This window comes from Cupressus sempervirens, chromosome 6 (assembly GCF_028749045.1).
Source record: "Cupressus sempervirens isolate cs-2001-9-10 chromosome 6, ASM2874904v1, whole genome shotgun sequence".
NCBI lineage: Eukaryota > Viridiplantae > Streptophyta > Pinopsida > Cupressales > Cupressaceae > Cupressus > Cupressus sempervirens.
Window position 1 is genome coordinate 708,547 of NC_143123.1, and position 14,972 is coordinate 723,518.

Sequence of the window (14,972 nt, forward strand, 5' to 3'; positions counted from 1 at the left end):
GCTTTTCTCTGCAAACATATGAGGAAAAGTTAGAATGTAAAACATTGATAGGAAAGTTGTAGAGCATTGTTTCAAAGATTATGAAAGTGAATTTAAGGAAAATATTTTAATGCTAAGAAATAATCTATGACCAAATAGTATAATAACAAACATTCTTTACTTGTAGCTAGCAATGAATCAATTAGAGGAATTAGATTATATCCTCTTTTGGGATTATACTATATTTTGCCTTGTGAGGAGCTCTTCAAGTTCATCATAATACACAGGACTATTTAGTGAATTGAAGCCTCCAATTCCAAGGAAGAAACATGTTGCAGATTCTACCCACGAGATAACATGACACGATCCTTACCAATGGATGTCCAATGCCCAAGATCTTGCAGTTTCTCACGATCTCAAACAAGAAAATCACTACATTGAAGCTTTCATGAAAGATACAACTCAGTTACAATGACAAATGGAAGTAGAGATGCTATCCAGTACGCCCCCTGAGTTTTCTACTCCCCTAGAGTGTTGGGGTCAATGGTGGGTTCAACCTTTTTATCTTGATATTATACATTATTCTTGCCATTTAAAGATCTCTTGCACTAGTTTTTATTTATGCAATGCCTAGGGAAAATTTTGAGAATTTATTTTTGTTCTTGTAATTCACATTTCAGAGTTCCACACAACAGTTGGACTTAGGTGTTACCCATAAAAAAGAATTAAGAAATCATTATTGTTATATTAAGAAAAGTGTTTTGCTCCTCCAAATTTTGAGCTGATGTCTAACCTTCCATTATATAGTGCCTAGAGTCAACGTGCCATCGAGAAACCCTTATTGGTTATACAGGGGTGGGACTATTGGGTTTTTACCAGAGTGTTGGAGTAATTATTTTCCCCACACATGGTGTAATCTCAAGTTTACACAAGGTGTTGCCTTATCTGGTCAAGAATTTATTCCAATTTGTGCTTCAAACTTAGGTTTTGTTGCATGGGTCCAGGTAATTTTTAAGCTTCACAAGCTCAAAACCATAGAAAAATCCTTTTTAAGATCTTACCCAAACATTGAAGCATACATTATCCATTAAAAATTGAATGCACACACATATCTTTACATTTGTATGTGTAGTCATGAGTTGGAGCCTTGTTTAAGCGTTAGAGTATTGGAGGCTTATGATGATCGATGAAGTTAGAATTGTGTTTATCTTCAATGTGGCTAATTATTGGGCATGTTTCTTATGTAGTCTTAGCATTAGAGGTAGGTCACTTTACATCCTTATTTGTTATTGTTTTTAACCTTTTGGATACCAAACAAATTACATCCCCCTTCTAGTCTTAAACTACCCATTCAACCCTTGATTACCTATTTTTCCCTTAGATACTCATTCAAATTTTAATTCATAACCCCATGTAAAATGATATCCATTTGACGTCCAAGCATTTTTAGTAAGAATCATTTCTACCAACCTATCAATAAAAGAACATTTCCCACTTAAGAACTTTTATGATTATATTTCCATCATTAGAATATCTCATTGGTAAAAAAATTATTTTTATTTATTTATTTATTAACACAAACTTTCACCAAATTTCTTTTTAAAAAAATAATAATGAAAATTTCAATGCCGACTATTGTTTTTTTTTAAAGTAAACCTACAAACCCATATTTTCATGTTAATGATAATATGTACTGCATCCTAAATGTTATTTTTCCTATTAGATTTATTGCTATAACAAATAAAACATAGCAAAACAACACAAAACTAAAGAGTATTATTGTGCATCTTCTTGATTTTTCTTTTCAATCATTAAAACTTGTGCTATAGACAATACTTGCGACATGTTTTTCAAAATCTTGAGCAATTACTTCCTCTACTAGGAGAATTATACTAGTGACTAAGATAACTAGCTTTATAAATTTCAAAGACTGTAGAATCAGACAATTGGAAAGTTGATAATAGACTTTACAACTTGAAAATGGATAAGCAAGTATGTATTCCAAGGTTGTAGTGGGACTGTCCCATTATAGGACCAATTGAATCAACTACAATGTGACATGTCTTCATATTTGATTGTTCATGTGTTGAGCAATCTCTAAGGACACTAATAGGTGAAGACTTTCTAAAAAATGTTTTGGGAACAATGTTCTATGCTAATATTGTTTCACGATTCTTGTCAAACTGTATGGACTTGGTACAAGAAGCAATAGTCATTGAGAAACTAGCAAATGCTTGTGTACGAGAGTGCTTTGTTCCACCAATAGGATACCATGAAGCAATTTGTGCATATCGAGGAACTCAGCGTGCATCTATTGTTGGTGGCCTCTTTTCCCATAAAGCACTTAAAGAGTGTGAGGTTGCATCATGCGTTTTGTAGTGTTGTGTGTCTGGCTATTACTAATGAATGTGATCTTGTTCTAGTACATGCATTAGATGCACATGCTGCTCACTTGGGTGAACGTCTTGTGACAAGAGTGACAAATGTGTACAATGCATTTGTGTCTTTGTACACAGATCTACCCAAGGGAACTAGTGTTCCATGTGAAAAGAGCATCCATTGAGAAACAACTCCCAAATGAAGTAGATCTAACCTCTCCAACTATAGATTTATCTCCTCCAACTCCTTCAACTGCAAGCTCTTCATAAACTATTTGATTGTCTAGTAGTACTATAAATTGACTTCTACACATAAATTGAAAGTACTAATGTCCTAGTTCAATTATCAAATCGTCCTTTTCCTATGGTTACATGTATGTATGAAGTGTGGAAAATAGCACAGAGACTATTGTCCTTTTCCTATTGTTACATGTATCTACAAATTATGGAGAATACTATGGAGACTAGGTGCTCTACCTGGGCACTTTATGCTATCAATGAACAAGTATGTACAAGTAATATGAGTATTGTACCGATATATGAATAAAAAGATTATGAAAGTAATGTCTCTTCTAGCTTTTCTATGAATCTAATTGGTTGTAAACTGAGGATGCTATAATTACTATAGAGAACTTTAGAATTTGAATACTAATTATACTATTAACATGCAATGAATAGTGGAATGCATTATCATTTAATAAATGCATTGATGCAAAATTAAACATTATAAATGACAGTCATCCATTGCATATTTATTGAATAGTATGTATGGAATCATTTATATTAATGATATTTGTATTACTATTGCCATAAAAAGTATATCGACGAAAGAATGACACTAAGTTGATCATATTCCTCATTAAAAATAGGTCTTTCATGTTCCTCATTGCAAACATGTCTTTCATCTCCATATTACATGAGTATGGATTTTCTTGATGCATTTGTTTTGTTACATCACAATACAGATCATCTCTCTAAAAGTCCAAAATCTAGTATTCTTGAAAAACTTCTAGAACTTCCAAATGAATGCCAAGGAAAAATATTGGAAAGATATTTTTATAATAAGCATGTTGTCATGTTCAAATATGATGGATGGGGAGACATTAGCCAATACCATACACCAATTAAATTCATGTTCTACCCCCATTCATGACTAATGTTGAACTAATTTACCTAAAACATTTGGTGCAAGAATACAAGGAAACTCATATCATATTTTATTGTCAAGATATCATAAGACATTTTCCTCCTAGAAATCACACTGCAGAAGAATTGATAGCCATTTTCAATCTAGCATGCAAGACATTATTCTGTGAACTATCACCATTTAGCACAGTTGTTGAAGATGAAACACTTTTATCCATAATAAACCTTGTGGTAACATATCCAACCTTTTCACTTGAATGAATTATAAGACATGATGACACAGAGATTCTTGGGCAATGGTATGATAATGATACATGAACCTTGGCAGCTAAGACCATAAAGCACCATTACTCATGTCATTTTTTGTTTGTATTTGAGAATAATTCCACGCCACTTGACATTCATCTTGTAGTGGATATTGGGAGATGACGCCTTCTTTATTGATGAACTAACGATTACAAAATGACAACCCCTACAAGAATATATTGATGATGTATAAGCTTATGTTTACTGTGAATGAGAGTTCACAACTTGCATGTAAAAGCTATAATATTTTGCACTATGACATAGTATGATACGTATCTGGTCATTTCCATGTCATTTGTTTCTTAGTGAAGTGTTTGTTTAGGCTTCAACAAATGCACTACAATATGTATCTAGTAATCTCCATCTCACTTTATAATATATTAGAAGTTATTTTTAACTTCGACTATTGCAAATGTGCAGATAGCTTGTTTAGCTAACCATGTTTTTGCAAAGTTTGCTAAGAACTAGTAATAGTTTGATCTACTATGTTTAATGTGTGCACAATGATTATACTACACAATAGATTATTCTGGCATATGTAGAATAAGAACTAGTGACTTAATTAATTACATCTAATGTTTTGAAGGTTTATTTATGCTTTTATTAATATTGTACTTTGATTGCAAACCAAGAACATCAACAAGGATCAAATACACAAGCTTGGCAATTGAGTGAAGAACAAAATAGTAAGTAAAGTTATACATTTGATTAGAATTTAGAAATTTCAAAGTTACAAGTTTCCAAAATTTACTTGTTTCCTTTTGTATTATTTCCTTAAGATCCATGTTAGCATTTCATAATATATCAGTTGGCATAAGTTTCTGTGTTTGAGGTAATGACTGCTAACAAAAAAATTCAAAGAAATAGTGTCAATGAATAGATCTTGGAGATGCAAACTTACTAATTGTATTGTCTTCTTGACAAGCTTACAAAATCTACAATCAGAACCACATGGAATATATTAGAATGCATATATACATTTATAGGTCGAGACCACCCCCAATTCGAGAATTTGTTTTCCACTTTTTGAACTATGTCTTTGGATTGGTAACCCCCTTGTAGTGAATGGAGCATATCCACAGAACATGATCACTAAGTTGGCTGAGAACAAAACTAAGCATGTGCCTACTTATGATGAACTTGTAACAAAGGGATGGATGATACTAATCTTGATAATATTGGTAGATTATATACTATTTTTCACAGTGGAGAATACTTCATTGTTTGTAATGTTAATTGTAGTGAGTACGGTAGTCATATAATATGCATTTGGTATGTAACTGAGTAACGTACAATGATAGTAATGTCACTAGTCATGACAATAGTAATGACATTTAGTATTTATCAGCTAGTAGTGTTGTGATTGATCATAGTATGGAAATAATGTTTATAATGGAGATAAGCTACAAGTAATTATTGGAAATAGATGATTATGAAGAATATGACAACAGTCATTTTTTAGCTACTATTTTATGGAATTGCATATGGTTTTCATTTCTTTATAATTGAAATTGTTGTTTGAGAGGATTGGTCATTTGTAATGTAATGTAAATATGTGCATATTGCAACATGTATTAACAAAAGTTTAATTGTCATATAGAAACACAAAAGAAGAAATGGAGAAGATGTATAGGGGTGTTCGCAAGAAAGAATTTGGTTGATTTTCAGTAGAGATAACATTCCCCAACCTACGAAGACAAAAATGGTTAGGAACATTTAACACAACAGAACAAGTTGCCTTTGCATATGACATGGCCAACATGTCAATGAGAGGCAGTAATGCATACACCAACTTTTTCCATGTCAAATTTACACCTCGTAATCAACCTTGCAATGTGTAGAGCACTCAGATCTCAAATGTAATGAGATCAAACAAGAAGAAAACTAAATTCATGAAGTTGTATGAATTGCAAGAACGTACTGAAAAAGTTGAAGAAAGCAAAGGATATATGTCATTTTGCAATGGATCTAAAATATGTCCAAAAGAAAAGTCATATCGAGGTGTTCAAAAATATTCAAGTGGTCGTTATGTTGCACAAGTATGGAATTCTATACAACAAAAGCAAAAATGGCTAGGAACATTTGATACCGAAGAGGAAGCTACTATCGCATATGATATGGCTATAATTTCCTTCAAAGGATACAAAGCCATTGCAAATATTGTGTGTCCAAATACAAAGATAAATGAAAAAAAAGTATCTCTCACTCGGAGAGAGATCAACTTGGATTGACCCTTCAAGTTGAACGATGTCCAATAGAAACATAAAGAAATGCCCATTGTCAATGGTCTATGTGAATGATCATTTTGGTTATACAATACCTATCACTAAGAACCAACACTTTCTAACTATGATGCACATGAAACCTAACATCCTTAAGAGTTTTCATAGAAATCTAGTATAAGATCTTTCATCGAAAGAACATATCAATTCCATATATGTTGCTAGCATAGATAACATGTATTCTTTAGAAAGTGACACAAAATTTCACTATCCGTTATCTGAATCAACTTATCCTAGTGTAATTGGACTACCCAATTTTGAAATGAGTTATCAGAATATACATCACTCAAATTTGGTAAACTCATGCCTATTGCAACAAGATGTTTCCCCCATGCACCTATCTCACGAAAAATAGAATGCTACAGTTCTCAACATGGATTCAATTATAGAAAAATATGCTAGTAATTCCCAGTGAAAATGTTCTTTCATTTCTAAACAATCTTGCTACCAATCCTAATAATATAGACATGTATGGTGTTAACCATGGCACATTTGACTTCTCTAGTTTCCATGTGACATCAAAACATACAGGACTTGAATGTAATGGTCTAAGTGATAATAATGTCATTGAGCTTCACCATTGAATTTATGATTCAAGTGGTACAGACATAGAGCATTCTCAACATTATTTCTATTGCTTGATGACATAGTCAACATATCATATTTGATGTGGAGATGTGAAGAGAAGGTGAAAAAAGCATAAAGATAACATGGAGACATGATCAAAGAAAATAATATTAGAAATTTTTGTATTCACTACTTGTGTTTTGTATTAGCATTTTTCTTTTTTGAATATTTCATCAATGACAATTTAATAGTGTGGTGGTGATGTGAAGAGGAAAGGTGAAAAAAGCATAAAGATAACATGGAGACATGTCCAAAGAACAAGAAGAGTAGCAATTTTTGTATTCGCTACTTGTGTTTTCTATTAGCATTTTCTTTTTTGAATATTTCATCAATGAATTCTAATGATGTGACATGTTATGTGTTTTTTAGTCCAATATCATAATTTATCTTTTTCTAATATGCAATAGTAGAAGAGATAATAAGTATAAATTTTTGTACTGCCTACATGTCTACAGGTTAACATTTATCATTGTGAAATAGTGCATGCAATTATTCCTCTATAAAAATATCAATGTGGAGGTACACTTTTCTTGTCATGATGACCATAGTCTAAATCTAAATCATTCTATGAAAGTTGAATTGTATCATACTAGATACTTGTGAATAGATGGGACTAAATATTGCATTGTATAGTATAGTTTCTTATGGCATGTGTAATTTTAAACAATAGAAAAATCAAGGTAAATGATCCAAGATAACTAAAACTAGTATATTGAAAATATGCATCTTGTCATGCAAGAAAGAAGTATCCACATGAAGAAAAGAAACATTGTGCAAGTATACAAGTGACAAGAAAACAAAGGTGGTACTAGTCTTCCTTGAAACATAAAATGACACAAAATGAAACAGAAATCATAGACCTAGAGCATTACCAGCCAATAGGTCAAGATAGAACTTGTAGTATTGACATTGTACTAGAGAATGAAGGACTGTGCAAAGTACCAACATTCAAGTACAACATAGGAGATTTCTTATTTGATTCCCTGGAATTCCTACTAAATTATAGAGATACATCACTTAAGCTAAGAAATGGGACCATTGGTTACTTCTTACAATGCAAACAAGAAGGTGAATCAGAAGCATTGCATTCATATAGTACAAAACTTTATCCACAAACTCTATACAAACTGCACCAAGTACATGATTCAGAAACATATTTGCATAGAATGCGACTTTTTACAAAGTAAAACATACACAATGGAGAAGCCAGACTATGGGGAGATATATTCTACATTCATTAGTTATCCAAGTGGTTAAATATACAATATGCATTTGGTCAACGACAAACGAAAGAAAAAAGTACCTACGCTTCAATGAATCAATACAAGCAGAGGCATACTCAATCCTCTTTCATGATACAAATAATATTGTTGATCACTTTGAACCACTGTTGAGGATTACAGTAAGAAAAAGTCATTCATCGAGCACATATGCGATACAACAAACTGAAGGGATTTATAAAAGAGCATAACACATAACACATTTTAGACATCGAAAGCAAAAATAATATAGGACATGAAAAGATGAACATTAAAAATATCAAACAAGAAAACCCTAATAGAAAGCATGCACTTCGTCTATGTCATCTTAAGAAAATGATTAGAGATACACAAAATAACAAAATGACTAATGCAAATCGAAGCAAAAACACTCAAAATAAGTCAACATGCACATGTGGAATCTAAATAGCAAAAAAAGAGGCAGGACAACATTGTCTACTAAAAAAACAAAAACTAGATTGTCACAAATAGAGATATTTGAAACAACAATTCAGGATACACCAAAACACACATGCTCAATTTGTGAATTGTTGTGTTTCAGGAAATATGTTAGACCAATGAAACAAAAAAGAAAAGAACAACTACTATACATTGACGTAACTAAAATATGAAGCATCGAATAATTTCATCTATCGAACATGCTTGTTTGCATTGAAATAATTCAAGCTCCCAACATATAGTACACCAATAAATATTAGAATTAATGATCTAATACAAGATGTGCAAATCTTGTCACAACTAGAAGAACGACTAGTTTCAGTGAGAATTGCATTTGCTCAAATATGGGAACTGGGATACAAAAGATCACAAGTGGGGCTGACAGGCTCTATTATTAATGTTCCTATCAACATGAACATCATACAAAATGCACTAACACAAGTAACTAATAGCACAAAAACTATTGTCATTGCTCTCAAAAGGTGCCTGGAATACAAAAATGCATTTCAAATAGGAATGGTGAGGCCAAATGTAGTGATGCAAACACTCTCAAAACTCACAAGTACACCACTATACATAATGGAAAATGTTAAAATAAAAGATGATTGGAAAGAAGCTCTTGAGAATAATGTTGATAATGAAATGACATATGCAAGTTATGAAGACAAAACATCTTATCCGGTCAGTGAAAATGCAACACATTCAGACAATGATGAAAAACATAATAAGCCTTCAAAAACTTTGGTACATGGATTCACTGAATCTAGATCCATACATAAAATGTAAGATAAGATAATTGACATCGCACTTGCACAAGAGCACCACCCAATTAGAATATTCAAAGATAAATATGCTGAGGAAATTATTTTTCCCACATTATTCTTTGGAAAACCACATGATGAAGACATTGTTCAAAGATTTTATTACCAAAAGATTGCATAATAGGAACTCCTGCAATCAAAAAGTTACTTTGCATACCACATGACAAATATCTTCTTCAAGACTATCAAGATATTGGTACAACATTCCACAATGTGGATAAGAATATGAAAGGGACAATTGAAAGGATGCAAATTGTAGGTGAAATATGTTAAGCAAGAACCCAACTTGGAAAGAATTCTCAAATTGAACATTGGATACGTTGACTTCAAAAGAATAAGAATATCTCTAGACTATGTAAACCAACTTAAGAAGAATGTTTTCACAATGATATGCAAACTAGGGCCTCCAACTTTGTTTGGACTAGTGCAAAAAAAAAATGGGATCCACTATTAAGTGCACTCGAACAATTGCACAATGTGCATCATTCAAAAATTCAACAAGGACAAGAGTATGAAATAAAAGGTGACAAATTCAATCTGATAAAGAAAGACCCTATGACTTGTGCACGATACTATAGACACAGAATATATGCAATGAAGAAATTAATTTTAAATGATGAATCATTCTTTAGAAATGTTGCAGATTACTTCTCAATAACTGAATTCCAGAATTGAAGAAATGAACATGATCATTTCCTACTCTAGGCAAAAAATTCATCAATATATGGAACGGATAGCAATACATCCATCGCAGACTTTATTGACAAGTACATTACTTGTACAATCGAACATATAGAGCCTAGTCTTCATACAATTCACAAGCACCACCACACAAATTGATGTAGAAGACTAAGAAAGATTTCATACAACTACAATTTTCCTTTTCCACCCCTCCAAAGGACAATAATACTTGAACCATTGTCAGAGAAGAATGAAGCAATGAGTTCAAAAGCAACAAGTATCTTTGCAAAATTAGAAAAGGCAAACTATGACCTACCATACACATTTCAAATGTTCTTAGATGAAGTTGGAACCAGTGAAAGAAGAATATATATGGGCTCTAAGATCAACTCTACAACGATCAACCCTCTTCTTGTGAGGAAAGCTATTATAAATTTGGAACAATGGTTTTGCAAAGATAATTCCACAACTATGGAAAGCTAATATCGATGCACAATTTGTATTGAATGCATATGCTGCAACAATGTATTATAGCTCATACATAAGAACAAGAGGAAATAACAATGACAAATACATTTAAAAGAATACACAATGACCACTAACAAGATAGTATTGATGCAATACGAATGATAACAAAGCTAGGAAATGCACTACTAAATTTACAACACATGGCATCACAATAAGCAACACACATAGTTCTATCACTACCACTAAATCATAGCTCAAGAAAGTGCATATTGATAGACAAAAGAGATGATCACAATCGTACATTTATACTCAAACTCAAAAAAGAATTACTTAAAGAACCTGATGAATTAGAAAATGTCCTCTCTAAATCCTTAGTGGACTACTGTTTAACTCGAACTTCAATCCTTCATAGCATATGCCTTGCAAAATTTGTCTTCTCTAAGTATAGCAAAAAGGGCACAAAATACACACGAAAAGCAAAACCGAGTATAATACAATTTATCAACTTCCAAACACATGGACCTAGAAAACTATTGTAGAGAACAACTAATACTCTATGTGCCATTTATAGTCAATGAGAGCACATTGAAACAATGTTTTGCATCATGGGAACAAGCACATTTATACTATCAACAAACAATCATAACGAATCAAGCAAAGTTTAATCATAAAACAACTCCTGCACGAGGTAAAATGAAAAAAGTAGTCAAGGATAGATACTAAAAATGACAACATGGATGGCCAAACGCTCACAGCCAACAAACACAGGCAAATTGAGCGATATGTCATACAAAAAGACATCCAACACAAGGTACACAAGATACAAAGGACATACGTTATAACACATTTGAAATCAGCCACCATCCACAAATTATGGACAACAATTAGTACTACAAATTGAGGTAAATGCTAAATAGAGAACAACAAGCAATCATCAAAGATATTGTTAAAAAAAATAAAAAACAACAAGAACCCATTGCATTTGTTCTTGACAGGCAAAGTCGGAACTTGAAAGGCTTTCACTGTAAAAGTTATATACCAAGCTCTCCTTTGGATCTACAATAAGTACATTGATAGTGATCCCAACAAACCAAAGGGCCTAATAACTGCTTATATAGGAAAAGCAACATACAACGTAGGTGGAGTCACATTACATTCAACATTCCACGTACCTTTTATCACATCTAACTTCTTGCCACTCAATAGCAACATACTAGATGCAATGTCAAAGCACTATGATTAGTTACATCTACTTCTCATTGATGAGATATCATTAGTTGGTGCCATATTCCTATGTTACATTGACAAATGATTGTGTGAAATAATGTAAATGCCCATTGTATACTTTGGAAACATTGATATAATTTTCTATGGAGACTTGTACCAAGCATAACTAGTACTTGAGGCTATCGTATTTGAAAATAAAAAGACTATGTCAGAATTGGTGCCTTACAATTTTTGGATAGACAATGTTAAAAGTTATTTGTTAACACACATAGTAAGGCAAAAGGATGAAAAATTCATTAATGTTCTCAACAAAATATGAATAGGCATGCAAATAAATGAAGATTTGCACTATATCAATGAACAGTAATGAGGAAACCACCATTGGACCCAACACTGCCATTCATTTTCTATAGAAGAATCGATGTTGATCTGCTCATAATACAAAAATGCTTGCAATAGTTCTTCGTGAAATGACTGTCCTCAATTCCATTGACAAACATGACAAAAATAATTGTGCATTACGCCTACACACACGAACAATTTCACTCCCACATCAAATACATCTCAAACCAAATATTCTGATAGAACTATATGTAGGAAACTACAACACAAAATATTGTCTAGTAAATGGATTAGATGGCATATTCAAAGAATCACAAAATATAATGATTTTAACATAGTTTGGATAAGATTTAATGATAATACAATTGGACAACAACAATGCAAGAAACTCGTACAATGTTATACAAAAAAAATTGAAAATGACTGGGTACCAATACTATCCATTATTCGACCTATCCAAAAGGCATCAATCTGAAATAAAATTATTGTACAAAAATAATTCCTAATATAGATAGCATGTGTATTTATGGAGGCAATGGCTTTTGACCCCACAGTCGTGAGACAACATGGATTAACATATACAACACTATCACGAACTAAAACAATTGACTCATTATTCCTATTAAAACCTCTAACATAAAATAAAAATAAAATCAAAGAGAGAATACATCTTGTAAAGTCTCGCCTACAATCAAGTGCAAAATGACAAATTGAGAATGATGATACATGTTCTCATAACACACCATCCATGCTATTATGCACACTAAAGACACTTAGTTTAAAGCTCCACATAAAATAATGTCATCTGACATCATCTACATTTAAGAAGTACACATGCAAATCCCTAAAATAAATTACCAATTCGAACATTTCAACAACTTCAATGCCTACCCCATACCTGGTATAATGACACTAGCCAACAAAAACCTAGTCATTTCAAAGATAAAGCAATACAACACAACAAATACTGAATCTATTACAATAACAACTTTGATCAAAAGAAATGAACAAAATATATGTAATCTTTATGCAAGACCTAAAACACCCATTCAAGAATATGCCACTATTGTTCAACAAGTCACTGCATATGTCAAACCAATGAGTAATCTATACATTGTAGGTGATTTCAACATTGATATGTCAAAAAGAAATGCAAGGAAAGAAAATGTTGAAAAGTATATGCAAGACCACAACATGAATTACATCATAGAAAAAACACAAAATGAATACAACCCTTCAATTAATCACATCTGAACAAACTCAAGTAATATATGTTGTTTTTACAAAGTGGAAGCATACTAGACTGACCACCTTGCTACATTTATAAAGTTCCATACTCCACTCTAGATTGCTAATACATAGACAACAAAACACAAAATTAAATAGCAACAACAAATACAATAATGCAAATACATCTTACACCTAAGAGTTTTTTATGTATCAAAAACAATAACTCTAATCTAATAGTATATATTTCAATATTCTACATTTCTATGCAACACAATAATGCTAGCAAGTAAAAGAATAGAAAAGGGAACATATGTCAAGCAAGAGCAAACAACAAAAAGGTACCGAACTTTTCTCATCTCCAATAACATGAATTCTCACATGAAAAATGATCAATCAATACATGAATTTCTATTATTTGAAGCAATGTTAAATATCAACCCACCAAAGTACTAAACTAACACCATAATACTTTATGCAGGTCTAAACTAGGAAACCCGAATACAATATCAATTGAGGACTTGAATGCAAGAAAAGTAGGAAACACTTTTGAAGGAGACTTACTTGTCATATATATAGCAACATTGGATAGAGACAACAAAATGTGAGAGATGCTACATGCAAACTTGATAGACTTTAAAGGAGAAATGACAATAACTCTAAATTTGACAGGGAATCTTGTATGAGAGTACAAAAATAAGATAGTTCCAGAAACATCCATTATAGTATCAAGATTTCAGATAGGACACAAAACAACCTATGACCACAAAGATTTTGATTGCATCTTGATGCTCCAAGATTCGAGCACAATTGAAACTATACCATGACTTTACCAAGAATACAAATTCATACTGAGCACCACAATCAAACAGCTACTCACAAGCATAAGTACCTATGCCATTAGTACAATAGGTGCACTAGCAGTTGTAGGACGACAGACAAACACCCAATATGTTGTTGACATAGAAGACATAAATAATGATGATGATAAAGTACAGGTAAAAAGTACACTAAACACCCCTTCTTTCTATGCAACATGTATAGTAGTCAATTTTCTATTGAGTACAGAGTTTTAAAAGTAGAAAATAAAAATCTCTTGTCAATGACTAGCTCCAAATCAACTTCGCATTCCAAGAAGAATCCATGCAAATAAAAATCCAATTGTAAAGGGGTGGGAGCCCTGCAATTTTGTTTAGAAACATTGTATGATGGAACGACATGGATAGAACATTTTGCACAAGGGTTGCTACATACATCTGTATACTAAAAGACAAGAGAACATTGGATGTCTTGAATGCATTGCTACAAACAACACTACAAGTAAGCAAACTTGGATAATTTAGCACTTCAACTACTAAGTAATTCATACACAAGCTACATTAATATCAAAACATATCTTGTAGGTTGACGGGGCTCTCAAAGTAGCCAACTCATTCTCAAATCTATTTCATGCATTTTGTTCCTAATGCAACTTTAAATTTGAGGATTATGGAATGCTAGAAGAGAAAATAGCTCACTGCAATAGATGCAATCAAGAGGTTGCATATGTATATTCATTATACCTAAAGACTATCATCATAATTGAAAAAAACAAATCATCCAGTGTTCAATAGACAAGTCCATTGTTGAACAACTACTACCAAGCCTAAAAGACACAAAAGTTGAGGACTACACATAGGACAAATCAAAGTTCATCTTTATCCTCTAAGATTTTGCTGTGAAAGGTCAATTCACACTGAACCACAACAATGCCATCAATCATGGCATGAC